Genomic DNA, 27,543 nt, shown 5'->3' on the forward strand with positions numbered 1-27,543 from the left:
AGAACCTAGATTTTTTCCTCGCCCGGACGCGGGTCACCGTGGCTCCCCTGTAGAGCCAGGCCCAGAGGTGGGGCAAGATGGCGAGCGACTGGTGCCCATGGAGCCCAGCTCAAAGAGGCAACGTGGGTCCCACCTGCAATAGGCTCACCACTCATGGGCTGCGTCATAGAGGTCGGGTGCAGTGTGAGCTGGGCGGTAGCCGAAGGCAGGGCACTTGGCGGTCCGATTATCGGCTACATAAGCTCGCTCTTGGGACGTGGAACGTCACCTCGCAGGGAGGGAAGGAGCCTGAGCTGGTGCGCGAGGTGGAGAAGTTCCCGGCTAGATAAAGTTGGACTCACTTCAACGCACAGCAAGGGCTCTGGAACCTGTTCTCTCAAGAGGGGTTGGACTCTCTTCCACTCTGGCGTTGCAAGTAATGAGAGGCTGGGTTGACAATTCTTGTTGCCCCCCGGCTCAAAGCCTGCACGTTGGACTTTAACCCAGTAGACGAGATGGTAGCTTCCCTCCGCTTTTGGGTTGGGTGACGGGTCCTGACTGTTGTTGGTGTTTATGCACCAAACAGCAGCTCAGAGTACCCACTCTTTTTGGATTCCCTTGAGGGAGTACTGGAGAGTTCTCCCTCGGGTGATTCCCTTGTTCTGCTGGGGGTCTTCAACGCTCATGTTGGCAACGACAGTGAAACCTGGAGAGTCGTGATTGGGAAAAATGGCCACCCGGATCTGAACCCAAGTGGTGCTTTGTTATTGGACTTTTGTGCTCGTCACGGATTGTCCATAACAAACACAATGTTCAAACATAAGGGTGTCCATATGTGGCACCAGTGATCACTTGGCACCAGGACACCCTCGGCCGCAGTTCCATGATTGACTTTGTAGTTGTGTCATGGGATTTGCGGCCTCATGTTTTGGATACTCGGGTGAAGAGAGGGGCGAGCCTTCTACCGATCACCACCTGGTGAGCTGGCTCCGATGGCGGGGAAGGATGCCGGACAGACCTGGCAGGCCCAAACGCATTGTGAGAGTCTTTTGGGAACGCCTAGCAGAGTCTTCTGTCAGAGAGAGTTTCTTTTTCCACCTCCGGAAGAACTTTGAACATGTCACAAAGGAGGTGCTGGACATTGAGTCTGAATGGATCATGTTCCGTGCCTCTCTTGTCGAGCCAGCTGATTGGAGCTGTGGCCGCAAGGTGTTTGGTGCCTGTCGTGGCGGTAATCCTAGAACCCGCTGGTGGCCACCAGCAGTGCGGGATGCCGTCAAGCTGAAGAAAGAGCTTATCGGGTCCTTTTGGCTCATGGGACTCCAGAGGCAGCGAGCATACCGACAGGCCAAGCGAAACCTCCTCAATCCCACCAACACGTCTTCCTAGGAGGAAACATTGTCTGGGGAATCTGTGATGGGCTCTCCTATTTCTGGGGATGAGGTTGCCAAAGTAGTTAAAAAGCTCCTCGGTGGCAAGGCCCCGGGGGTGGATGAGCTCCTTCTCTGCATAGTGTGGTCACGCTGGTGCTTTCTGCCTTTACCCATTCAACATATCTTCACCTGCACATTACCTACCTTCTCTGTATCCAAGAGTCAAGCTGGTGTTTCCCGCCTTTACTCATTCAACATATCTTTACCTGCACATTGCCTACCTTCTCTGTATCCTGGCGTCTAGCTGGTGTTTCCTGCCTTTACCCTTTCAACTTATCTTTACCTGCACATTACCTACCTTCCCTGCATCCTGGGGTCCACTGGTGCTTCTTTCTTTCACCATACAACATATCTTCACCTGCACATAACTACCTTGTCTGCATTGCCTCGACCACACCTGCGCTTCCTTCTTTCACCCATTCAACATACCTTCACCCGCACATTACCTACCTTCTCTGCATAGTGGGGTCACACTGGTGCTTCCTGCCTTTACCCATTCAACATATCTTCACCCGCACATTACCTACTTGCTCTGCATTCTCGGGTAACGCTGGTGCTTCCTGCCATCACCCAGTCAACATATCTTTACCTGCAAATTACCTACTTTTTCTGCATCCTGGGGTCAAACAGGTGCTTCCTTCTTTGACCCAGTCAACATATCTTTACCTGCACATTACCTACCTTCTCTGTATCCTAGAGTCAAACTGGTGCTTCGGTCCCTAATAAGAAAGTCCACAAAGGAACAGAAGAGTCATTGATTTAAGGCACAAAATTGGGGGAAATGACAAGTCAAATTCCTGAATAGAGGTGAGAAACGGGGCAAAATATCCTAACAGTATTTAACAGTTTCAAGAGGATTTACCTTTGAACAAATTCCAATGTCCGAGCACCTTCCTCTTGGTATTCCAAGTTGAACACATAGTAGGTGGCAAGAAGGGCAGCAAGCCCTGAGATGAAGCTAGGTTGGACGCCTTCGCAGATGACATCACCTTCCATGCTGATCATCCAACGTTTTCTTGTGACTTTGTCACCAGCAACTGGTACAGTCAAGAAATGCAGTTTATGTTCCTAAACAGTATCCAATATGGGTAGTATTTTAAAAGTATTTGGAATGGCCACCTCACTCGCTCTCTCTTTACTCTGTTTACATCTAGTCTCCTAAGGCAGTGGTTCTCAAATGGGGGTACGCGTACTCCTGGGGGTAGTTGAAGGTATGCCAAGGGGTACGTGAGATTTTTTTTAAATATTCTAAAAATAGCAACAATTCAAAAATCCTATATAAATATTTTTTATTAAATAATACTTCGACAAAATATGAATGTAAGTTCATAAACTGAACTTCTAATCAAGTATGCTATTCCATTCATTACCATAAAGCCAGAATTTCCCCCATGTCATGATGGTTTGACCCTACCTGGCGGTGCCACACGGCACCAACTGTCAATCAACTATCCATGTAGAAAACAATGGAGGCTTGGTTAAAGCGTTGCAGTAATGCAGCTGAGACATGTGGACATGTTCCATAAATATTGATGTTAAAGATTTCTTGTTTCAGTGCTGTGAACATTTTTTTAATGCAAGTAGACCTCCATGTCTTCATAACAGGAATATCCTGAAAACTAACTAAACCATACACAATCTATTGTTCCTAGTATTGTTCCTAGTCAAATTCACAAAGATACACATAGTAAAATGGCTAATAATGCCTGGAGATCATTATTAGCCATTTTGCATGTGTGGTTTAGGAGTTATGTTTAAATAACTGTCAGATTGAGTGTGACAGTATACTGTCATAGTGAGTAAAACCCATATTTTGTATTTGCAAACCTTACAAAAACAACTAAATCTGGTTAAACTACAAATACAATATTACAGGCATTTTTAGACATAATGCATGTTTGGTTTTGGAGTTATGTTTATATAACTTTCATATTTAGTATGACAGTTATACTGTCATATTGAATAAAAAAAACTAACTTGTGTCTTTGCAAACCTTACAAAAGACCATTTTTCTAGTAAAACTAACAAAGATACATGTCTCCAGGCATTATTAGCCATTTTGCATGTGTTGTTTAGGAGTTATGTTTAAATAACTGTCATATTGAGTGTGACAGTAAAATGTCATAAAACCCAATTTTTGTATTCGCAAACCTGATTCTAGTAAAACTCACATACATACAATATTACAGGCAATTTTGGACATAATGCATGTTATGTTTTGGAGTTATGTATATATAACTTTCATATATAGCATGGGTGTCAAACTCTGGCCCGTGGGCCGAATTTGGCCTGCTGTGTAATTTGACTTGGCCCTTGAGGCAATATAAAATTAACACTAAAGCTGGACCGTCGATTATCCCTTGCGGCAGTGCCGTGGTAACACCGCATTCACCGCTACATCTAATACTTGCCAACCCCCCCGGGAGTGACTCCAGCACGCTTCCCGAATTTTTTTTTCTTCAGCTAGTCAAACGAGTGCTGGCCCAGTTTCATGTCACGTGCGGCTTCTGCACCCACACACAACTGAATGCAACGCATACTTCATCAACAGCGATACAGGTTACACTGACGGTAGCCAAATAAAAAACTTTAACACTTTTAGAAATATACGCCACACTGTGAATCCACACCAAACAAGAATGACTAACACATTTCGGGAGAACAGCCGCACCGTAACACAACATAAACACAACAGAACAAATACCCAAAACCCTTTGTAGCACTAAATCTTCCGGGACGCTACAAGGTGTGTGTGTGTGTGTGTGTGTGGGGCGGGGAGGTTTGGTGGTAGCGGAGGTGTATTTTGTAGCGTACCGAAAAAGTTAGTGCTGCAAAGGATTCTGGGTATTTGTTCTGTTGTGTTTATGTTGTGTTACGGTGCGGATGTTCTCCCGAAAAGTGCTTGTCATTCTTGTTTGGTGTGGGTTCACAGTGTGGCGTATATTTCTAACAGTGTTAAAGTTTTTTTATACTGGCACCCTCAGTGTAACCTGATTCGCTGTTGATGAAGTATGCGTTGCATTCATTTGTGCATGCGTACTGAAGCCGCTCATATCTTGTGACTGGGTCTGAACGATGTTAGAATTGGGTGTACGAGATATGACTGTTGAACACCTTCGTTCGATAATGAAAGTTGCCTCAGCTCAAAGCCTGAGCCCCGACATTAAAGAACTAGCCTCCAAGAAAAGATGCCAGGTATCTAGCTTGGGCACATCAAATTAGATTAGTGTGTTGCAAACTGAGCAGTTTAAAGTCCTGAATGGTTGTTTTATTCATTGTTATTTTATTTTCAAATGTATTAGCCTGTGGAAAAAGTTAATGTTGATATTTACCTCAGAAGGCTGCAAATAGAAAAGAGGCATTCAATTTTTATTTAAATTGTATTGGATATGCCATTGATATTTTTTAATTATTATTATTATTATTTGAAACTCGATTTTGCATGTCACTATAAAGTTATATAAGCCCTGCTTGTTCAATATTCAATGCAAAACTTGTTTGGGTCCCTATTAAAAGGATAATTTGTTCAACCTTGGCCCGCGGCTTTGTTCAGTTTTAACTTTTGGCCCACTCTGTATTTGAGTTTGACACCCCTGATATATAGTATGGCAGCTATAATGTTAAAATTAGTAAAAAAAAACTAACTTGTGTCTGTTTTTTTTGTATTTGCAAACTTTACAAAAACAACGGATTCTATTAAAACTCACATGGATTCAATATTACAGGCATTTTTAGACATTTTGCATGTTTGGTTTAGGAGTTGTGTTTGAATACATTTTTATTGCTTTTTTCGCATTATCTCAGGATTCTAAGAACATTACTTTCATATTGAGTAAAAAACTACTTTTTGTTTTTGCAAACCTTACAAAATATTTTTTTTCCAGTAAAACTCACAAAGATACATTTCTCCAGGCATTATTAGCCATTTTTCATGTGTGGTTTACAAGTTATATTTAAATAACTGTCATATTGAGTGTGACACTGTCATAGTGAGTAAAACCCAATTTTTGTATTTGCAAACCTTACAAAAACAACTGATTCTAGTAAAACTCACATTAATACAATATTACAGGCATGTTTAGACATATTGCATGTTTGGTTTTGGAGTTATGTTTATATAACCCCCTTTCTGTGCCGCCACCTTTGTGGTTTGCGTGTCCCACTGATCGGAGCTATGTTGTCCGAGGGCTTCTATGCCCCCTGGTAGGGTCCCTCAACACAAACAGGTCCTAGGTGAGGAATCAAACAAAGAGCAGCTCAAAGACCTTTATGAAAAGTACAAATCGAGGACCTAGATTTTTTCGAGGTCGGATGCAGTGTGAACTGGGCGGCAGCCGAAGGCAGGGCACTTGGCGGTCCGATTATCGGCTACATAAGCTCGCTCTTGGGACGTGGAACGTCACCTCGCTGGTAGGGAAGGAGCCTGAGCTGGTGCGCGAGGTGAAGAAGTTCCGGCTAGATATATTTGGACTCACTTCGACGCACAGCAAGGGCTCTGGAACCTGTTCTCTCAAGAGGGGCTGGACTCTCTTCCACTCTGGCGTTGCAAGCAATGAGAGGCTGGGGTGGCAATTGTTGTTGCTCAAAGCCTGCACGTTGGACTTTAACCCAGTAGACGAGATGGTAGCTTCCCTCCGCCTTCGGGTTGGGTGACGGGTCCTGACTGTTGTTTGTGTTTACGCAGCAAACAGCAGCTCAGAGTACCCACTCTTTTTGGATTCCCTTGAGGGAGTACTGGAGAGTGCTCCCTCGGGTGATTCCCTTGTTCTGTTGGGGTACTCAACAGAACATGCTCATGTTCGCAAGGACAGTGAAACCTGGGGAGTCGTGATTGGGAAAAATGGCCACCCGGATCTGAACCCAAGTGGTGCTTTGTTATTGGACTTTTGTGCTCGTCACGGATTGTCCATAACAAACACAATGTTCAAACATAAGGGTGTCTATATGTGTACTTGGCACCAGGACACCCTCGGCCGCAGTTCCATGATTGACTTGGTGGTTGTGTCATGGGATTTGCGGCCTCATGTTTTGGACACTCGGGTGAAGAGAGGGGCAGAGCTTTCTACCGATCATCACCTGGTGGTGAGGTGGCGCCGATGGTGGGGGAGGATGCCGGACAGACCTGGCAGGCCCAAACGCATTGTGAGGGTCTGCTGGGAACGCCTAGCAGAGTCTCCTGTCAGAGAGAGTTTCAATTTCCACCTCCGGAAGAACTTTGAACATGTCACGAGGGAGGTGATGGACATTGAGTCTGTATGGAACATGTTCCGTGCCTCTCTTGTCGAGCCGGCTGATTGAAGCTGTGGCCGCAAGGTGTTTGGTGCCTGTCGTGGCGGTAATCCTAGAACTCGCTGGTGGCCACCAGCACTGAGGGATGCCGTCAAGCTGAAGAAAGAGCCTATCGGGTCCTTTTGGCTCATGGGACTCCAGAGGCAGCGGGCATACCGACAGGCCAAGCGAGACCTCCTTAATCTAAGAGGAAGCAGTGCCTGGGGCATCTGTGGTGGGCTCTCCTATTTCTGGGGCTTAGGTTGCCTAGGTAGTTAAAAAGCTCCTCGGTGAGTTCCGTCCGGAATTCCTTAAGGCTCTGGATACTGTGGGGAAGTCTTGGTTGACAAGACTCTGCAACATCGCGTGGACATTGGGGGCGGTACCTCTGGATTGGCAGACCGGGGTGGTGGTTCCTCTCTTTAAGAAGGGAAACCGGAGGGTGTGTTCCAACTATCGTGAAACACACTCCTCAGCCTTCCCGGTAAGGTCTATTCATGTGTACTGGAGAGGAGGAACCTCGGATCCAGGACGAACAGTGTGGTTTTTGTCCTGGTCGTGGAACAGTAGACCAGCTCTATACTCTCGGCATGGTCCTTGAGTGTGCATGGGAGTTTGCCCAACCAGTCTACATGTGCTTTGTGGGGAGTGCTCAGAGAGTATGAGGAATCGGCATGTCTGATTGTGGCAGGTCGCTCCCTGTATGATCAGTGTCAGAGCTTGGTCCGCATTGCCGGCAGTAAGTCGGACATCTTTCCAGTGAGGGTTGGACTCCGCCAAGGCTGCCCTTTGTCACCGATTCTTTCATAACTTTTATGGACAGAATTTCTAGGCGCAGTCATGGCGTTGAGGGGATCCGGTTTGGTGGCTGCAGGATTAAGTCTCTGCTTTTTGCAGATGATGTAGTCCTGATGGTTTCAACTGGCCAGGATCTTCAGCTCTCATTGGATCGGTTCGCAGCCGAGTGTGAAGCGACTGGGATGAGAATCAGCACCTCCAAGTCCAAGTCCATGGTTCTCGCGCAGGAAAGGGTCGAGTGCCATCTCCAGGTTGGGGAGGAGATCTTGCCCCAAGTGGAGGAGTTCAAGTACCTAGGAGTCTTGTTCATGAGTGAGGATAGAGTGGATCCGGAGATCCACAGGCGGATCGGTGCGGCGTCTTTAGTATTGAGGACGCTATATCGATCCGTTGTGGTGAAGAATCAGCTGAACCAGAAGGAAAAGCTCTCAATTTACCGTTGATCTACGTTCCCAGCTTTGGGTTATGACTGAAAGGACAAGGTCACGGGTACAAGCGGCCGAAATGCGTTTCCTCTGCCGGGTGGTGGGTCTCTCCCTTAGAGATAGGGTGAGAAGCTCTGTCATCCGGGAGGAACTCAGAGTAAAGCCGCTGCTCCTCCACATTGAGAGGAGCCAATGAGGTGGTTCGGGCATCTGCTCAGGATGCCACCCGAACGCCTCTAGGGAGGTGTTTAGGGCAAGTCCGACCGGCAGGAGGCCACGGGGAAGACCTAGGACACATTGGAAAGACTATGTCTCCCGGCTGGCCTGGGAACGCCTCGGAATACCCCGAGAAGAGCTGGACGAAGTGGCTGGGGAGAGGGAAGTCTGGGATTTTTTGCCCAGGCTGCTGCCCCCGCAACCCGACCTCGGATAAGCGGAAGAAAATGGATGGATTTAGAATGACAGATATACTGTCAGATTGAGTACAAAAACTAACTAAACCTTACACAATATACTGTTTCTAGTAAAACTCACAAAGATACATATCTCCAGGCATTATTAGCCATTTTGCATGTGTGGTTTAGGAGTTATGTTTAAATAACTGTCAGATTGAGTGTGACAGTATACTGTCATAGTGAGTAAAACCCATATTTTGTATTTGCAAACCTTACAAAAACAACTAAATCTAGTTAAACTCACACAGATACAATATTACAGGCATTTTTAGACATAATGCATGTTTGGTTTTAGAGTTATGTTTATATAACTTTCATATTTAGTATGACAGTTATACTGTCATATTGAATTAAAAAAAACTAACTTGTGTCTTTGCAAACCTTACAAAAGACCATTTTTCTAGTAAACCAACTAAGATACATGTCTCCAGGCATTATTAGACATTTTGCATGTGTTGTTTGAGTTATGTTTCAATAACTGTCATATTGAGTGTGACAGTATACTGTCATAAACCCAATTTTTGTATTTGCAACCCTGATTCTAGTAAAACTCACATATATACAATATTACAGGCAGTTTTGGACATAATGCATGTTTGGTTTTGGAGTTATGTTTATATAACTTTCATATATAGTATATATATATATATAGCTAAACTGTTACATTGAGTAAAAAAAACTAACTTGCGTTTGTCATACAACCCAATTTTTGTATTTGCAAACCATACGACTGATTCAAATAAAACTCACATGGATTCAATATTACAGGCATTTTTAGAATTTTGCATGTTTGGTTTAGGAATTATGTTGGAATATATTTTTATTGCTTTTTTCGCATTATCTCAAGATTTTAAGAACATTACTGTCATATTGAGTAAAAAAATATTTTTTGTGTTTGCAAGCCTTAAAAAAGCATATGTTTACAGTAAAACTCCCAAAGATGCATTATTTTAGGCATTATTAGCCATTTTTCAGGTGTGGTTTAGGAGTTATGTTTAAATAACTGTCATATTGACTTATTGAGTTAAAAAAACTAACTTGTGTCTTTGCAAACCTTACAAAAGAAAATGTTTCCAGTAACACTCACAAAGATCATTTTTTTCACGCTATTAGACATGTTTCATGTGTACTTAGGAGTTATAATTAAATAACTTTCATATTGAGTGTTAAAGTTATAATGTCATTATGTGTAAAACCTAATTTTTGTATTTGCCAACCTTACAAAAACAATTGATTCTAGTAAAACTTACATAGATTCAATATTACAGGCATTTTTAGCCATTTTGCATGTGTTGTTTAGGAGTAATGTTTAAATACACTTTCATTGCTTTTTTCGCATTATCTCAGGATTCTAAGAACATTACTTTCATATTGAGTAAAAAACTACTTTTTGTTTTTGTAAACCTTACAAACTCACAAAAATACATTATTACAGGCATTTTTAGACATGACACATGTTTGGTTTTGGAGTTATGTTTTTATAACTTTCATATTTAGTATGACTGTTATACTGTCATACTGAATTAAAAAAAACTAGCTTGTGTCTTTGCAAACTGTACAAAAGATAATTTTTCTATTAAAACTAACAAAGATACATGTCTCCAGGCATTATTAGCCATTTTGCATGTGTTGTTTAGGAGTTATGTTGGAATACATTTTCATTGCTTTTTTCGCATTATCTCTGGATAGTAAGAACATTATTGTCATATTGAGTAAAAAACTACTTTTTGTGTTTGCAAGCCTTAAAAAAGCATATGTTTCGAGAAAAACTCACAAGTATACAATATTTCAGGCAATATTAGCCATTTTTCATGTGTGGTTTAGGAGTTATGTTTAAATAACTGTCATATTGAGTGTGGCAGTTATACTGTCATTATGTGTAAAACCTAATTTTTGTATTTGTAAACCTTACCAAAACGCCTGATTCTAGTAAAACTCACATAGATACAATATGACGGGCATTTTTACACATAATGCATGTTTTGTTTTGGAGTTATGTTTATATAACTTTCATATTTAGTATGACAGATACTGCCATATTGAGTAAAAAAACAAACTTGTGTCTTTCACACCTTACAACTTTTTTTTTCTCCAGTACAATTCACAAAGATACATTTCTCCAGGCATTTTTAGCCATTTTGAATGTGTGGTTTAGGAGTTATGTTTAAATAACTGTCATATTGAGTGTGACTGTATACTGTCATGGTGAGTAAAACCCAATTTTTGTATTTGCAAACTTACAAAAACAACTGATTCTCGTAAAACTCACAGAGATACATTATTGCAGGCATTTTTAGACATAATGCATGTTTGGTTTTGGAGTTATGTTTATACAACTTTCATATTTAGTATGACAGTCATATTGAGTAAAAAATCTAACTTGTGTCTTTGCACACCTTACACATTTTTTTCCCAGTAAAACTCACAAAGATACATTTCTTCACACATTATTAGACATTTTTGCATGTTTGGTTTAGGAGTTATGTTTGAACACATTTGTATTGCTTTTTTCGCATTATCTCTGGATAGTGATTATTGTCATATTGAGTAAAAAACTAATTTTTGTGTACGGAAGCCTTAAAAAAGCATATGTTTCGAGTAAAACTCATAAGTATACAACATTTCAGGTAATGTTAGCCATTTTTCATGTGTGGTTTAGGAGTTATGTTTAAATAACTGTCATATTGAGGGTGGCAGTTATACTGTCATTATGTGTAAAACCAAATTTTTGTATTTGTAAACCAAAATGCCTGATTCTAGTAAAACTCACATAGATACAATATTACAGGCATTTTTACACATAATGCATGTTTGGTTTTGGAGTTATGTTTATATAACTTGTTGGACTTTCACAATATTATGTCAGACCCACTCGACATCCATTGCTTTCGGTCTCCTCTAGAGGGGGGGGGGGGGGGGGGGGGGTACCCACATATGCGGTCCTCTCCAAGGTTTCTCATAGTCATTCACATTGACGTCCCACTTGGGTGGGTTTTCCTTGCCCGTATGTGGGCTCTGTACCGAGGATGTCGTTGTGGCTTGTACAGCCCTTTGAGACACTTGTGATTTAGGGCTATAGAAATAAACATTGATTGATTGATTGATTGATTGATATTTATTTATTTATTATATTTAGTATGACAGTTATACTGCCCTATTGAGTAAAAAAAAAATTTTTTTTTTTCTCCAGTAAAACTCACAAATATACATTTCTCCAGGCATTATTAGCCATTTTGAATGTGTGGTTTAGGAGTTATGTTTAAATAACTGTCATATTGAGTGTGACAGTATACTGTCATAGTGAGTAAAACCCAATTTTTGTATTTGCAAACTTACAAAAACAACTGATTCTCGTAAAATTCACATAGATACAATAGTACAGGCATTTTTAGACACAATGCATGTTTGGTTTTGGAGTTATGTTTATATAACTTTCATATTTAGTATGACAGTTGTACTGTCATATATTGAGTAAAACCTTTTTTTTGTATTTGTAAATCTTACCAAAATACATGATTCTGGTAAAACTCTTATAGATTCAATATTACTGGCATTTTTAGACTTACTGCATGTTTGGTTTTGGAGTTATGTTTATATAACTTTCATATTTAGTATGACTGTTATACTCTCATATTGAATAAATAAAACAACTTGTGTCTTTGCACACCTTACTAAAGATAATTTTTCTAGTAAAACTAACAAAGATACATGTCTCCAGGCATTATTAGACTTTTTGCATGTGTTGTTTAGGAGTTATATTTGAATACATTTTTATTGCTTTTTTCGCATTATCTCAGGATTCTAAGAACATTACTGTCATCTTGAGTAAAACATACTTTTTGTGTTTGCAATCCTTAAAAAAGCATATGTTCGAGTAAAACTCACAAGAATGCATTATATCAGGCATTATTAGCCATTTGTCATGTGTAGTTTAGGAGTTATTTTTCAAATAACTGTCATATTGAGTGTGTCTTTGCAAACCTTACAAAAAAAAATGTTTCTAGTAAAACTCACAAAGATACATTTCTTCACGCATTATTAGACATTTTGACTGTTTGGTTTAGGAGTTATGTTGGAACATATTTGTATTGCTTTTTTTGCATTATCTCTGGATTCTAAGAACATTATTGTCATATTGAGTAAAAAAACAAACTTGTGCCTTTGCAAACCGTACAAACGATATTTTTTCTAATAAAACTCACAAAGATACATTTCTCCAGGCATTATTAGCCATTTTGCATGTGTGGTTTAGGAGTTATGTTTAAATGACTGTCATATTGAGTGTGACAGTATACTGTCATAGTGAGTAAACCCTAATTTTTGTATTTGTAAACCTTACAAAAACAACTGATTCTAGTAAAACTCACATAGATACAATATTACAGGCGTTTTTAGACGGATTGCATGTTTGGTTGTAGTAGGTTGCACAGTGAAGTACATATTCCGTACAATTGACTACATAAATGGTAACAACCAAATAAGTTTTTCAACTTGTTTAAGTCGGGGTCCACTTAAATTGATTCATGATACAGATATATACTATCAGATATTCCAAAGCACTCCGCCGAAGGAGCGAGCGACAATACAAAAGCGTGGTGCACTGGACCCCAGCGCTGGGCGAATCAGACGTGTAACACGTTAGTGGTGATGTTAGCCCGTTCGGGGCTAATTGTGCTACCGTAGCTGTAAACTCCACCCCCCCACATCCAAATATAACGAAAACAAACAAAAAAACACACAAAAAAACAGAAGAAGTGCAAAACTTCATGATGTACAAACCGAACAAAAAAAACAAAAGTAATATACACCTCACGGGATGATACAAAACCAGGCAAAAAATAAGTAAAATAATAAATATAAAGCAAAATGTAAACACTTATGGCTGTCCATATGATATTATTGTTCTGTCTTTATATATTTTTTCATTTGGAATATATTTTTACAATCTTCTATCTCATTGTAAAGAGAATTCCATAGTTTAACCCCCAACCACTGATATACACATTTGTTTTAAAGTTGTCCTTGAATACTGATGTTGGAAATGACCTTTTCTTCTATGTTCTGTATGAAGTGATGACAAACATTTTTTGTAAATTTGCTGGTAATGTTTTACTTTTAGCCTTAAACATGACACATAATGTCTGTAACTTTACTAGCTCCTGTAATTTCAATAAACCCGAATTAATAAATAATATTTTAGTGTGTTCTAAGTAATCTAATTTATGAATAATCCTTATAGCTCTTTTCTGTAGTTGATACAGAGAAAGTTGCAGTGCACAAGGAATACAATTTGAAACGTCATTATACAACTAGACATGCTGAGTATGCAAAATACCAGGGAGATGAGAGAGTGAACCGGGTTGCAAATTTTAAAACCAGTCTACTGAGGCAACAAGATTTCGTCAAGAAAGCAAGCGAAAAGAGCGATGCAGCAGTCAAAGCTAGCTACATGGTGAGTGAGATGGTTGCTAGGGCGGGAAAGCCATTCAAAGAAGGTGAATTCATTAAAAAGTGCATGTTAGATTTTTTTTAAGAAATCTTTTCTTGCGGCCCAGCCTCACCCAGTTTCTGCATCCAGTGGCCCCCAGGTAAATTGAGTTTGAGACCCCTGCCCTAAAGGGACATGGGGAATTTTTTTTTTTAGACATGTATCTCGTGCGCACAAGAAACTTTCTCGTGCGCACAAGAAACAATTTATTAAAAAAAAATATATATATATTTTTTAATTTTTATAAAAAGTTTCTCGTGCGCACGAGAAAGCATTGAATGCGTGCGCGTGGTTTGAGGTGTGTCTTAAAATGGCAGTGCAGGAGTTAATTCGGCTCTATTTCCAACTCGGACTTCACTGTAAGGACATTACTGCTTTGCGTGCAAGTCGTCATCGCTATATTGTGTCTGAAAGACATTTAAAACGAATTATGAAGGCATGTAGTCTGTTTCAGCGCAAAGGATACACCTCTTTGGATCGCGTGGTATATTTCATTCACCAGCAGTTAAAAACAAGTGGCCTGCTGTGTGGATGTGGTGGATGTACACTAAATGCAAGGAGGATGGATTACACTTCAAGAAAGAAGAGGTGCGCTTAATTCTTAAAGAAATTGACCCAAGGGGTGTTGAACTCAGAGGAAGGACACGGCTCCATCGTCGAAACTATTTCGCAAAAGGGCCCAATTATATTTGGCACTTTGACTCTTATGACAAACTGAAATCATTTGGTATCTGTATAAACGGCTGTATTGACGGATTTTCCCGGAAAATTATCTGGATGAATGCATTTACGACCAGCAGTGACCCAACAATCATTGGAGGCTACTATATGGAGGCAGTGAAGACATTTGGTGGTTGTCCGAGGATTGTCAGAGGCGATCGGGGCACTGAAAATGTTAAAGTCAGAGACTTTCAGCGTTTTCTCCGTCGCAACATTCATGACGGCTCTGGTATTGACAGCTACATCGAAGGGGCAAGCACAGCAAATCAGCGCATAGAGAGTTGGTGGAGTTTCCTCAAAAGAGAATCAATGGAGTTCTACATCTCTATGTTCACTGACCTGAAGGACCGTGGTTTGTTCGGTGGTACATACTTGGACCGAGGTCTAATTCAGTTCTGCTTTATGAGCTTCATTCAGGTAAGCGAAAATGCATTGTTTTATCTATTTTATGTTCTTTGGCAGAGTTGTTATTGACTGGCATGCACACACAGGTAAAGCAAGTGCATCTCTTTTTTACAAGCAGTCTGCAGAGATGGAATGAATCAACAGTACAACAGTGCCATCTAATGAAAAAACTACTGAATTACAACATTGTCATCCTAAATCAGGGGTCGGCAACCCAAAATGTTGAAAGAGCCACATTGGACCAAAAATACAAAAACAAATCTGTCTGGAGCCGCAACAAATTAGAAGCCATAATACAAACAGACAGTGTGTCATGAGATATACATTGAATTAAGATGACTTAAAGGAAACTAAATGAGCTCAAATATAGCTACAAATGAGGCATAATGATGCAATATGTGCATACAGCTAGCCTAAATAGCATGTTAGCATCGATTAGCTTGCAGTCATGCAGTGACCAAATATGTCTGATTATCACTCCACACAAGTCAATAACATCAACAAAACTCACCTTTGTGTATTCACGCACAACGTTAAAAGTTTGGCGGACAAAATGAGACAGAAAAAGAAGTGGCATAAAACACGTCCTAGAAAGTCGGAGAAAGTTATACATTGTAAACAAACTAAGGTGAGTTCAAGGACCGCCAAAATTAGTAGGACAAAACGGCGCTCGCCAAATACTCGAATCAGTGAAGCATGTTTAATACAAACAGTGTGCTTTATAACAATTAGGGAGGTTTGTGTCATGTTTGTCCTCCTACAGTAACCATATTAAAACAAAAAATATATATTTTTTCCCCTCATCTTTTTCCATTTTTCATACATTTTTGAAAAAGCTTCAGAGAGCCACTAGGGCGGCGCTAAAGAGCCGCATGCGGCTCTAGAGCCGCGGGTTGCCGACCCCTGTCCTAAATTGAGGCCCACAAATGTTTGTTTTTTTCTTTTAACATCCTTCCATGAGCAGACAGTGGGTGTGAATCATGTCCATGTGTCTTCTTAATTACTGTTATTGGTGTCCTAAGATACCCTATTAATTCATCATCAGTGTCGGGGGGGTTTGGTAGCCCTAATTCCCCCCCCCCCCCTCCCCCAGTACAAGCATAGTGGGCAGCAAACACTGTTTTTATTCATTCATGTTTATTAATTTATGTATTTATGCTTGCCCTTTCTCAACTCATTTTCTCCTAACTTCATCAAAAACCTCAATATTTAACATGGTTTATTTCAAGTCATCTCCTAACTAAATTAAAGAGCACATGATGAGAATAACAAATTGCATATTAATTTACTTTTCTTTCTCTCTGTACTGTTTTTCCAGGATGAATTAGACGAGACCATCAATGTGTGGGATGCACATGTCATCAGACCATCAAAGAATGGTCGCCCAGTGGTCGCCCCCGAATCATGTACATGTTCCCAGAACTCTACACAACTTGTGATTGCATTTCCCCAGTTGAGAGAGCTGATGTACAGTTGAGTCAGAGTAACTGCACATTTCCACCAGCAGTGCCATGTGACACAGACATCTACAACATCTGCAACATTCTGATGGCAGAGTCACAGCTGCATCTTCCAGCTGATGCTTATCAAGCATTCGATTTCTACCTGCACCTAAGGAATGAGATAACATCTGCTCTCTAATTTGAGATTAATTTTTATTCCGATTATTCAGGGCTACAACATGTCCACACTGACTACACTTGAACAGTGCTATGCCACAAACATTAAGAACATTTGAGGTGCAAATAGGATTGATATGTCACTATAAGCACACTGACTACAAAGAGAAACAAGGCAGGACATGAAAGAGGAAATGAACAGAACTTGACAACCATTTGAAATGTATTGTGCTTGCATTGAACAGGAATTTCTTTGTTGAATGATGACAGAAATTCTGAACATCATTCAGAATCACAATTGTATAAAAGATGCACATGAAAATGTAATAATTGTACAAAAAGGGACTTTCACCTTTGAGAACAGACCCTGCTGACTTATCAAAATTATTAAACTTAAACTGTCTTGTGGAAAAAAATTGAATCTCAATGTACGAACAATTTACAAAAAAAATAAGAAAATAAAACAATTTAAGAAATGTAAACGGTCTCTGTTTTAATAAGAACAATAAATGGAAATCTGTAGAAACAGTTTTACATCAGACAAATGCCATAATAACCTCAGTGTAGAAGATAGATGCGCTTTCAATTCACTACACAATATCCATTGTGAAGCAGTCGCCAGACAAGACATTATCAAATTCTTTGCGAAACTCAGGGTATGTGCTGTAAGTGCATGGTAACTCAAAAACTGCTCCACATGTGTGTGCTACAGGCCTGCGACTTAAACCACACAATGTGTTAAAAATTACTTCAATTGTGTCTTTGCACAGCACAGTAGATCCTGTGCAGAAGCGTAAGAAGATCTCCAATTTTCTTTGCTTCTCACATACCGTAGCAGGTGGTTAAGGGCAGTCTGCTCTTGTGGATTTAGGCTTTCAAATGATGGTTTTATCATCTGGGCCACTTTCTTGTTAGTTGCCTCTTAGATTCATATATCTCCATTATGTTGTCTTTGGTTATGAGCGTTGGCATAGCATTATGAACACTGGAGTGGAAACAGTGAATTATGAACTTTGGCTCTTGAAGAAGAGCTTTGTGTGCCATTGTTAAAATAGCAGCCCGTAAATTGTTTTTAGGGGGCAGGCAGTGTGAGCCCATTCTGGAGAAGACATCAAGTAAGTCCTCCTGAACAGTTTCACCTGTAGTGCTTTTTCAAGAGACACACGCTCATTCTCTGAAAGAAATCTGGCAAATGACATCATCAATAGTTCTTCATCCACTGAGCTAACTCCTTTACAACAGGCAAGAACAAAGGCTGGTGACAGTCTGATTGGTAGGATTTTGTGGTCCAGGTATCCTTTCAACCACACTCTTCCGAGAGCTTGCCATTTCTTCTCAGAATAGTCTGGTCGTAGCCTGGGTACTCGTTCATCTTCCCCCTCACACTGGTCAAGAAGTGGTCCCAGAATGCGGAGTATGCCTCTCTTGACACACCATCACTATCCATAGCTTTCTCATTTGTAAACTCCATTCTTAGACTAGCATTCAGTACTTCTGGATCCATGAAGACATTAAGGACATCATCAACTATGTTTACTCGTCTTAATTTCAAAATAAGGATTTCTTTGTCAAATGGATCTGGTGATGCTGGAAGACAGCTTGATGATACAGGACCATCATTGAATGTAGAATGCTGCAAGATATTTTAAAAAGGTAATTAGGTGTGATTATTGATTGATTAATCCTTTAGTGAACAGAAAATAATCAAAGATTTTGACAATCAATGTATCAATTAGCATGCAAAAATGGTGATAATGTTGTGGTTTTAGATTTGCTGCTTTTCTATTTCATACTACGATGCATTAAATTGCAAATGAGATTTGGAATGTTTGGATGAAAAATGTATCTAAAAACATAAGCTTAGGGTGAAAGATCTTCGGATGGTAACGTTACAGTTTTTGTACATTTTATAAATCTAAAATGTAATAATTTTACAGGACTGTAAAACGTTAGTGCTACATTGTACCTGCATGCTGCTCAAGTCATGTAGATTCCAGGGAAGAGTGGTGTCTTGAGCAGGGGCGCTGCTAGGGATTTTGGGCCCCATGAAAATAATCTTTACAGGGCCCCCTGTATTATAATTTCATCATCATTAGGGGCCTCTCTAGGCCCCCCTCCATCATGGGCCCCTAGAATCCGTCTCCTTTACCCCCCCTTTTCGGCGCCCCTGGTCTTGAGTATCACAATCATCACCAACAATGGGTCCAAACTTCACTTCAGAGTCCTCAAGAGATTGTGGAATGGCAGGATTAAGAGGGGAATCTGAGACATCACTTAACAACTGGTCTGCATCTTGATTTGGCACAGGTGTTAAACAGTCATCTTCAGATCTATGCCTTCTTGTTGACTGCTGAGTATGACTGCCAACATCCTCAGTAGGTCGTGGATGCAGGAGCTCTGTGTTACCCATCTCAGGAGTTGCTGATCTTGACTGGCTGATTGTCTCTCCTCTCTATTGACAATTTAATATAAAAACCAAGAAAACAAACAAATGTATTATTATTTGTGTAATTATTATATTATCTATAGTTTGAATAATCTCATCCAAGCTGCTATGTATATTCATGTGACTATAACACTCTGCACCTGAGTAAATTATTTGGTGTATGCATTTTTACTTAATGTAAAGCGTTCGCAGACGTCCATCTTAACTGCAGATTTAAAACTAAAACTATAAATTATGGTTTCTTAAAGGCCATTTCTGTGTCCTCATATATTTCACCTGTGATTTATAATAAACATAGCTCAGCGCAGATTTAATTTAAATGACACTACAGGAAACTATAACTATAAAAATATGTTTGAATTTTAAAGAATACTGAACATTTTGGTACTATAAAATCTTCAGACAACACAAGTTCTGTACTGTTTAGCACAAACTGGTTCCATAAAAATGCAATACGAGTGCTTACTTATTCATGGTTTTGCTGCATTGAGCCACTGGGAGCCAGATCTAAATCGGAGGAGCTCTCTGGATGATCCACTTGATTGAGTCTCCTGGTCTTGTTCCTCAAGGATCATGTCTTCATTGTATTGCAGCCTATAAAAAGGTGAGCAGCAAATTGTGAGCTTATACAGACTTGACATAGAAATAAGACAATAGATTTATCCTAAAAAATAAATGACATCTGTGAAAGTACAGGTCACATTGAATAGGAACACAGGTAAGAAAGCAAAGATGAAACTTATTAAATTGGCTAATATTTGAGAACAATAAATATGTATCAACATCATATCCATCATACCTCAGCATATGAGACAGGTGTGGTACACAACCATAATCAGTGTTGGCGCTAGGAATTTTCAAAATGGGGTCCCACACTAAATTTTCCACTTTTTTGTAAGCTTTTTAAAACAAATTATAAATGTATGCATTATCCTGTGCGTGAGTTGAAGTTTTGTCATTTGAAAGCTATTTGCATTTCAAGCCCTTAATGGCCTACTGAAATACTTTTTTTTTTTTTACAATGTCCATTTCTCAGATGACATATTGTATATTGTGTTTTGGAAAAAGGTTGTTATAAACGTTACTTAATTCATTAAAAAAATAATACAAAAGAAAACACATTTGAATGCATATGTAAATGTATTCAGTTATAAACATTCATTCACTTTCTTCTTTCCTTTATGGAGTCAAACTTTATTGTTTCTGTATTATTATTTAATAAGTCGTAGGTGTATTTATTTCAGTATAAAAGTGTAAAAACTTTTTTGATGGGTCATGAAATGATGATAATGGTGTGCCAGGGCATACATACATTTTTTATTTACACTTAAATCTCTAGAGTCTACATTAACTTCAGATCTATCCCTCATTTCTAAGTTTTTTTAATGTTGTTTTGTTTGTTTGTTTTATACCCTTTTTGTCAAAGAAAACCATGTCTTTTTATGGCAAACGTCCATCCATTTTCTACCGCTTGTCTCTTCTGGATCACGGGGGGTGCTGATAAGTCTATGGATAAAAAGCAGAGCCTGGCGACGCATGCAATCAATATAAATGGAATACCTACAGTAGCCTATGTATTGATATCACAAATGTGGCAGAGGATAAATAACCTTCAGTGGCCTTTTCTGTGTTGGCTCGAAGTTCGATGATTCATCAGAGAGAATCTGAGAATCTTGTTAGACTTGGTGGCTGTGTAGATGCATAGCATTTTTAGTTTAGTCTGTTCGTACAGCTGGCCCACCGTGACTTCCCGGGGCACAGGATTGTGTCTGTAATCACAAATGTCAAACTCGAAGTCTTCCAACAGTCCTTTTGATGAATGCCCATTTGCAAAAAACAAGCATTTGCCTGTCTCCAACAGTTCACCCATAGTCACTGATTTCTGGACAGACAGATTCCGTGTTCCTCCTCCTTTTCTCGTTCTAACCTGGTGATACATTCCACTCTCAAAGTGGAGCCATCCCATTTCAACCCGCCGGGTGATTTTGGCTGCATTTTTTTTGGCCAGTAGCGGTGCCTTGTATGTCAGAGTTAGGAGTTCTTAACCTGTCTCTTAATTTCTGCATGAGGGAGGACTTCACTGTCTCTGCTCCTCCCGACTCTTCGTTTGTCACAGGGAAAATGCTCTGAGCGCAAGTCGATCCCCATATCTTTCGATATACTTGCTTAACTCCTTATCTGTCATAATGCCTATGACATTGGTGTCGATCTGTAAAAAGCAAAACGTTTGCTAAATGGTATTTCCTACAGTAAAATAGCAACATTAAAAGTAGGCTATTTCTTACTTTATATAAAAGTTAATAAGTATCCTCACCTTTGTCTTCTTTTAGTTTGTTGATGACACTTTCAGGTATATTCCGCATTTGAAGGAACATGAATAAATCTACTGCAGTTTTTTTTTTTTAATAACAGGGAGCAAAACTGCTGAGCAACGGGAGATTATGGGGGAGGGAACGTCTTTGTTGGAAATAGAGCCGAATTAACTCCTAAACTGCCATTTTAACACACACCTCAAACCATGCACACGCATCCAATGCTTTCTCGTGCGCATGCATCCAATGCTTTCTCGTGGCCACGAGAAAGTTTCTCGTGGCCACGAGAAAGTTTCTTGTGCGCACGAGAAACTTTTTATTAAAAAAAAAAAAAAGAAAAAAGAAAATATTATTTTTTTATTTTTATAAAAAGTTTCTTGTGCGCATTAGATAGCACGAGATACATGTCTAAAAAAAAAATTCCCCATGTCTCTTTAGGGGCTCCGTAACTTACTGTCATATTGAGTAAAAAACGAAATGTTGTATTTGCAAACCTTACAAAATCGTATGTTTCTTTTAAAACTCACTGTGGAAGGGGCGTGTGCAGGAGCTGGCTGTGAAGCAACTGACAGGTGAGGAGATATCTCAGCTGGAACGAGTTAGGGGCGGCGTGGCGAAGTTGGTAGAGTGGCCGTGCCAGCAATCGGAGGGTTGCTGGTTACTGGGGTTCAATCCCCACCTTCTACCATCCTAGTCACGTCCTTTGTGTCCTTGGGCAAGACACTTCACCCTTGCTCCTGATGGCTGCTGGTTAGCGCCTTGCATGGCAGCTCCCGCCATTAGTGTGTGAATGTGTGTGTGAATGGGTGAATGTGGAAATACTGTCAAAGCGCTTTGAGTACCTTGAAGGTAGAAAAGCGCTATACAAGTATAACCCATTTATCATTTATCTAATCACCTGTCTCTTTATTAGCAGCGTCGGAGAGCATGAGGGTGTGTCTGATGGGGAGTGGACGCGCGACGTATATGCTGCTGAAAAGCACAGAAAGATCACCGAGATAAAGACTGCTGAAAAGCATCAGAGACTTGGAAGAAGAAAACAAAAATAAAAGACAATTGTAAATCCATAGCCAAAGGGTGTCGCATGGTAATATTGGTCCAAAAAGAACCCAACGTTCTGTAGATTCGGGCGACTTCTACAATTGGCGCCCAACCAGGTTTGAAAAAAAAAAAGGAAGAAAGAAAAATGTCGGCTCCAACTCCCCTGGAGGCACTTGGGCGAGTGCTGGCGGAGGTGTCGGCGGTGAGTCAGTAGCAGCTGGAGGCTTCCCGGCAACAAACCAACATCCTGCAGGCGCTGATGAGTAGGGCGGGAGGGGCAGCGACAATGAAAGCACACACCTCCATGCAGCGCATGTCAGAAACAGAAGACCCCACATAAACATTTTTGAGGCCACGGCGGCGGCATGCGACTTGCCTAAAGAAGAGTGGGGGTGAGGCTGCTGCCGCTCCTGGCGGGGGAGGCGCAGCGGGTGGCGCTGAGCCTGCCGGCGGCCTCCAGAGTCCAATTTGCTCATCTCCGGCGGGGCCATACTGGACCGGGTCGGCAGCTCCGCAGAGGACCAGCAACACCGATTCCGAGCCATGCGGCTGGGGCCCGATGACCGCCCGTTCGCCTTCAGCCAGCAGATCCGAGACGCGGCGGCACGGTGGCTGAAACCTCGAGAACAGGACGCCCCCATGTTCGAGACGATTCTGCTGGAGCAGTTTCTCGAGTCCATACCGGCACGGACCACCGCCCGCGGGATCTGACGTCGGCAGTGACCTTGGCAGAGGACCACCCTAGCGGTCCATAGCGAGGAGGCGACCCCGAAGACGGTTGAACGACCCACACCGGCCCCGCGCAGACGACTCGTCCACGCCGAGGAGACAGCGACCCCGGAGCAACGACCCCACTCGGCGGAGGAGGCCTCGACCCGCGAGCAGGTTACCGCCTCGCACATGCCCACACGGCCCAAGACACCGCACCCACCAGTCTCATCAAAGGGGGGGGCCCGGGGATATAATCTCTCCTCTGCTCCTTATTGCCAGGGTACCGGCGCTGCTGAGAGGGGCTTCCCCCGCAGACGGCACATCGGACACCAGGGCAGGTGTGCTGGAGGTCATGTGAGACGAGAGTGCTCCATGATGGAGGTGGGACAGGTGAGGCGGGTTGCCGGCCCTCCAGCGCCCTCCCCCGATCCAGGGGAGGCATATTGCGTCCCGGTAAGGGTACAAGAGAGTACATACCGGGCCATGGTGGATTCGGGCTGAAAACAGTCCATGATCCACCAGAACCTGGTTCGACCCGGGGAGTTGAGGCATGCGACACAGGGGCGAATTAGATGTATACATGGGGATGTGCACGCGTATCCTATTGTGCCAGCAGAGATTTGGTATAAGGGACAAAAGCATAGTGTTAAGGTTGCCGTAAGCGTGTACCTGACGCACCCCATAATTTTAGGGACAAATTGCCCGGGGTTTAACCAGCTTGTGACACAATGTGTGGGGGTGCGTTCACGGATAGTAGGACAAGGGAATATACGCGCAGTTCTCAGTGGCGACGCGGGTTCATCCGGCACTGCCGAGTGGGAACCGGCGGGGGCTTCGCTGGAAGCCCCCCGGCCCCCCGTTGGCACCCGACGGAGGATTTTCCCCTTGAGCAGTCCTGTGATGAAACTTTGCGCTTGGCCTGGGACCAGGTGGATTACCAGGTGGATCGACGGTCAGCTGGTGCGCCCGGGAAAAGTGGGGGTATTCCCCCACTTTTCCATTATTAGAGATAGGTTATACAGAGAGAGCCGTGACACTCAAACGGGAGAGGAATCCACCCAGTTGTTGGTGCCAAAATACCGCAGAGAAATGGTCTTCCAGGCGGCGCATTGTAATCCCATGTCTGGCCACATGGGGACGATAAAACACTTAATCGGATATCTATTGGCCGGGCATCCGGGCAGACGTGCGCCGGTGGTGTGCTGCCTGCCCGGATTGCCAGCTGGTGAATCCGACGGCCATCCCGAAGGCGCCTTTGCGCCCATTACCGCTCATGGAGGTCCCATTCAAGAGAATTGGGATGGACCTCATCGGACCATTTCACCCGAGCACACGGGTAAATCGCTTTGTGTTAGTCCTGGTTGATTACGCAACGCGCTATCCCGAAGCAGTGCCCCGGCGCTCCATCTCTGCCAAGAGTGTTGCGCAAGCTCTGTTTCAGGTCTTCTACCGAGTCGGGATCCCGAAAAAGATTCTGACGGACCAAAGCACGTCCTTTATGTCATGCACGTTAAAGGAACTAAACGGGTTACTGGGAATTAAAGCGATCCGCACCAGTGTGTACCACCCACAAACAGATGGGCTGGTGGAACGATTAAATAAAACGCTGAAAACCATGATCCGTAAGTTCACGCACGAGGACAAACCAAATTGGGATAAATGGCTGGATCCCCTAATGTTTGCTTTGCGCCTTTCGAGCTATTATATGGCAGAAGGCCGCGCGGAGTGCTGGACCTAATTAAGGAAAGCTGGGAGGAGGGTTCAAGCTCCAGTAAAAACGAAATTCAGTACGTTATGGACATGCGAGCAAAACTCCACACGGTGGGGCACTTGTCACGCGAGAATTTGCACCGCGCCCAGCAACGGCAGCAGCGTGCGTATAACAGCTTAGAACATTTTCACCGGGAGAAAAAGTGCTTGTATTACTCCCAACCTCCAGCTCCAAATTACTTGCGCGGTGGCAAGGTCCTTTTAAGGTCACACGGCAAGTGGGTGATGTGGACTACGAGGTTCGGCGCTCGGACCGGGGTGGAGACACACAAATTTCCCATCTAAACCTACTGAAGGCATGGAGGGAGCCGGAGCCTGTTTCCATGGTGACCGTAGTGAGGGAGGAAGAGGAGTTGGGGCCAGAGGTCCCGCACTCTGCCCCTCCCCACCCCCTCCCCTGTGACGAACAGCTCACGTTAGCGCAGCAAGCGGATGTTGCTAAGCTGCAGCGGCGCTTTTCTGATGTGTTCTCCTCTCGGCCCGGCCGCACAAACCTCATTCAACATCATATTGAGACCAGCCCGGGTGTTACGGTGCGATCTCGGCCATACAGGCTCCCCGAACACAAGCGCAAAGTAGTTCGGGAAGAATTAAAAACCATGTTGGAATTGGGGGTAATAGAAGAATCCCACAGTGCGTGGTGCAGCCCCATCGTTCTGGTAGGGAAGAAGGATGGGTCTGTGCGCTTCTGTGTGGATTACCGCAAGGTGAATGAAATATCACGTTTCGACGCGTACCCAATGCGAGCTCCTGGATCGGCTAGGCACTGCTTGTTTTTTCACAACACTGGATTTAACCAAGGGCTACTGGCAGATTCCTTTATCACCAGAGTCCCGGGAAAAAACGGCCTTTTCCACTCCGGAAGGTTTATACCAGTTCGTGACACTTCCGTTTGGTTTGTTCGGTGCGCCCGCCACGTTCCAGCGCCTCATGGACCGGGTGCTGCGCCCTCACGCGGCATACGCTGCGGCTTACCTGGATGATGTTATCATCCAGAATAGCAGCTGGGAAGATCACATGCGGCGGGTGGGGGCGGTGCTCGAGTCCCTGAGGCGGGCGGGGCTCACCGCCAACCCGGCAAAGTGCGCGGTTGGCCGGAGGGAGGTACAGTATCTGGGGTACCACTTGGGGAGGGGGCAGGTGCGGCCGCAGGTAGGCAAGACGGCGACGTTTGCAGCCTGTCCACCACCCAAGACGAAAAAAGAGGTGAGGCAGTTTTTGGGTATGGCAGGGTATTACTGGTGGTTTATTCCCCGGTTTGCGGACCTGACCAGCCCACTGACTGACCTCACCCGAAAGGGTGCGCCAGAGCTGGTCCAGTGGAAGGAGCAGTGCCAGCGGGTGTTCGAACAGGTAAAATCAGCACTCTGCAAGGAGCCGGTACTGCGCATGCCTGACTTCACCATCCCTTTCTGTCTGCAGGCGGATGCATCAGGCCGGGTGGAGGGCGTCGACCGCCCCATCTTGTACATCAGCCGAAAGCTCTCGGACCGGGAGGCGAGGTACAGTACGGTGGACAAAGAGTGCCTCGCCATCCGGTGGGCGGTCAGGGCCCTCCGGTACTACCTGGGCGCACCTTCAGTCTCTGCTTGGACCACAAACCGCTCCAATCGCTCCACCGCATGAAGGATGGCAACGCACGGATCACCCGGTGGTACCTTGCGTTGCAACCCTACAACTTCCGGGTGGTCCATCGGCCGGGGACGCAGATGGCCGTAGCCGACTTCCTCTCTCGGAGGCATGTGGAAGGAGCGTGGTCCACGCGTTCCCTGTGGGCAGGAGGTGACAGGTGAGGAGATATCTCAGCTGGAACGAGTTATCTAATCACCTGTTTCTTTATTAGCAGCGTCGGAGAGCATGAGGGTGTGTCTGACGGGGAGTGGACGCACGACGTATATGCTGCTGAAAAGCACAGAAAGATCACCGAGATAAAGACTGCTGAAAAGCATCAAGGACTTGAAAGAAGAAAACAAAAATAAAAGACAATTGTAAATCCACAGCCGAAGGGTGTCGCGTGGTAATATTGGTCCAAAAAGAACCCAACGACAAGAAGACTTCTACACTCACAAAGATACATTATTTCAGGCATTACTAGCCATTTTGCGTGTATGGTTTAGGACTTATGTTTAAATAACAGTTATATTGAGTGTGACAGTTATACTGTCATATGGAGTAAAAACACATTTTTGTATTTGCAAACCTCACAAAAACATCTGATTCTCGTAAAACTCATATATATACATTATTACAGGCATTTTTAGACATATTGCATGTTTGGTTTTGGAGCTATGTCTATATAACTTTCATATTTAGTATGACAGTTATATTGAATAAAAAAACACATTTTTGTCTATTAGAAACCTTACAAAAGTATTTTTTTCTAGTAAAACTCACAAATATACATATTTTATGAATTACTAAACATTTTGCATGTTTGGTTTTAAAGTTATGTGTAAATACATTTGTATTGCTTTTTTCGCATTATCCCAGTATTCTAAGAACATTACTGTCATATTCAGCAAAAAACGACATTTTGTATTTGCAAACCTCACAAAAGCTTATGTTTCTTTTAAACCTCACAAATATACATTATTTCAGGCATTACTAGCCTTTTTGCATGTATGGTTTAGGACTTATGATTAAATAACTATCATATTCAGTGTGACAGTTATA

The 27,543-nt window shown here is 42.6% G+C and overlaps 1 protein-coding gene across 3 annotated transcripts in view; it reads right to left on the minus strand.

The window, feature by feature from the left end:
* The window catches only part of LOC133664971 (uncharacterized), a 35,227-nt gene that overhangs the window by 4,607 nt on the left and 3,077 nt on the right, over positions 1-27,543 (minus strand). The window contains exons 1-5 of one of the 3 annotated variants that reach the window (XR_009828658.1): positions 20,647-21,563; positions 20,449-20,542; positions 19,503-19,630; positions 18,557-19,042; positions 16,219-18,223 (exon numbers count right to left, since the gene is read on the minus strand). The exons of 1 other annotated variant lie outside the window; for it this stretch is intronic. The gene's annotated coding sequence lies outside the window, so the exon portion shown is untranslated. Of the gene's footprint in view, positions 1-16,218; positions 18,224-18,556; positions 19,043-19,502; positions 19,631-20,448; positions 20,543-20,646; positions 21,564-27,543 lie in introns of those variants that run through there. One more of the 3 variants, XR_009828659.1, reaches the window with a different exon arrangement.

This window comes from Entelurus aequoreus, linkage group LG14 (genome assembly GCF_033978785.1).
Source record: "Entelurus aequoreus isolate RoL-2023_Sb linkage group LG14, RoL_Eaeq_v1.1, whole genome shotgun sequence".
In the NCBI taxonomy this organism is placed as follows: Eukaryota; Metazoa; Chordata; class Actinopteri; order Syngnathiformes; family Syngnathidae; genus Entelurus; species Entelurus aequoreus.